This window comes from Eurosta solidaginis, unplaced genomic scaffold (genome assembly GCF_040869045.1).
Source record: "Eurosta solidaginis isolate ZX-2024a unplaced genomic scaffold, ASM4086904v1 ctg00001060.1, whole genome shotgun sequence".
Lineage (NCBI taxonomy): Eukaryota > Metazoa > Arthropoda > Insecta > Diptera > Tephritidae > Eurosta > Eurosta solidaginis.
In genome coordinates this window covers 1-984 of record NW_027136904.1, presented here as the reverse complement: position 1 = coordinate 984, position 984 = coordinate 1, and positions in this window count along the sequence as shown.

Sequence of the window (984 nt, the reverse complement as noted above, 5' to 3'; positions counted from 1 at the left end):
CTGAACAATCGGTTGTATGAGATATATACTATATATACAACCGATCTCTACGATTTTTTCAGACAACAATATATGCTATATACGTAAGTATTCGGTGAAATTTGAAGCTTCTAGCTGTTAAAATGGGGCGAAAATTTGCGAAAATATATATATATATACTATATATACCACCATATATATACTATATATACCACCGATCTTTATGATTTTTTCAGACAACAATATATGCTATATACCTAAACATTCGTTGAAATTTGAAGCCTCTAGCTCTTAAAATGGGGCAGTAATTACGAAAAGTTCCTTATCTGAACAATCGGTTGTGGGGGATATATACTATATATACGACCGATCTCATCAATTTTTTCAGGCAAAAATATGTGCAATATACGAAAGTATATGGTGAAGTTTGAAGCTTCAATCTGTTAAACTGGGTAAGATATTACAAAAATCCTCTTTTTCTGAAAAATCGGTTGTATGGAGGGTATATGCTATAGTGGTCCGATCCGGTCGGTTCCGACAAATGTCTAATCGGACACCCAAATACACCCGCTCACCAAATTTTATCAAGATATCTCAAAAATTGAGGGACTAGTTTGCATACAAACAGACAGACGGACAGACGGACAGACGGACAGACGGACATGGCTAAATCAACTCAGCTCTTCAACCTGATTATTTCGGTATACTTAATGGTGGGTCTATCTATTTTCCTTTAAGGACTTACAATTTTCGGTTTCGTGACGAAATTAATATACCATTTCATTTTCATGAAAGGTATAAAAATAGGTAGGTAATCTGTGTGAGGATGCAAAGCTTCACGTTTTTTGTGGTCTGCATGTAAAAACTATGACTACGAATCACGTATTTCAAAAATATATGACGTAAACGTAACTATTTGATGAAATTTGATGAATTTTGAAGCTTCTAGCCGTAAAAAAGGGGCAAAAATGAGAGTTTATATGAAGTATATAATATATATACCAC